We start from the raw sequence: 1,438 nt of genomic DNA, 5'->3' as shown, positions 1-1,438 counted from the left end.
GGAACCTGCTTCACCTCATACGAATTTAGCGATTTCTTACTAAAAAAATAACGTTAGTCACGTAAAGGTTGCAACTGCGTCTCCGCAGGCAAACGGTCAGGTGGAAAAGGTAAACCGTGTACTGAAAGCCATGCTTAGTAAACAAACTGAACCAATACAACATTCGGACTGGACGAAAAAGTTGTCGCAAGTAGAATATGCACTAAACAGCACGGTTCATTATACAACGCGGTGTACGCCAAGTGAATTACTCTTTGGTGCTAACCAACGGGGTTGTGTAGTTGACGAGATGACGGAATACCTGGAAGATAAGTTCCTCGATGGCACATACCGCGATATAAATGAGACCAGGGAGAATGCCCTGGGTCAGATAGAGAAATCACAGAAATATAACTCAGAATACTTCCTTAAACACAGTGTTCCGGCAAAAACCTATTCAGCTGGAGACTTTGTTGTTATAAGACACGTAGATACTTCGGTAGGGACAAATAAGAAGTTTGTGCAAAAGTATCGCGGGCCTTATGTTGTACACAAGGTCCTGCCGAACGATCGCTATGTGATCAGGGATATCGATAACTGCCAGCTAACGCAACTGCCATATGATGGAATTGTTGAAGCACTGAAAATCCGTAGATGGCTCTTAACTGTCGCCCACCCCGAAAGTAACTCCGTCACTGAAGCCAGCAAGCCACCCTTACCCCGAGCTGTAGATTCGGAAACATAACCCCCACACCTTGATTGGGGTCAATCAAAAAAATCAGGTTGGCCGAGATGTAATGATATTAGTTTTAAGTAAGATCAGATGTAAACCGGATATTATGTTGTAATGATATTACCCTTAAGTAAGATCAGATGTAAACCGGTTATTACGTTAGTGGTATGTTTAATAGTCCTAGCAAAGTTGAATAGAAAAAAAGGAAAAGAAAGCGAACAGAGCGCGAGCTAGACTCGGCCATTTTGTCAAAACGCCGCTCGAGAGATTTTACATCACAGTATACCAGTAGAAAAGGTTTTTGTTGTTGCGGCTGTTAATTTGGTCCCCATAAAGGACTTGAGGGTTGCGAGGAACTGTTTTGCCACCTTCAGGGTGGTGTGCAGCAAATTAATGTGGTGAAAAACTTTATGCATCGGATAAATGGCAACAGATATATTGTTATGCGCTTTATAAATAAACATGAACGTAATAAAATATTTTGTACTTGAATACGACTAATTAGCGCTATATTTGCAATTCGAAGTGATCTTAAAAATATTTTTAGTGAAATATGTACTTTATGAGTTAAATAGAAACTATGTTATATGTAAAAATATATTCCGATTTACTTCAAATAAATGGTGTTAAGTGTTTTATATATGGCTCGAATTGTAATAATAATATTTATTACTTTCATCTACATTGCTTTTAATGTATGGTTTCACGAGTAGTTGCAGTTTTCTT

This window comes from Rhagoletis pomonella, unplaced genomic scaffold (genome assembly GCF_013731165.1).
Source record: "Rhagoletis pomonella isolate Grant_MI unplaced genomic scaffold, Rhpom_1.0 Rhpom_scaffold_00005, whole genome shotgun sequence".
Taxonomy (NCBI): Eukaryota; Metazoa; Arthropoda; class Insecta; order Diptera; family Tephritidae; genus Rhagoletis; species Rhagoletis pomonella.
This window is presented reverse-complemented; position numbering follows the sequence as displayed.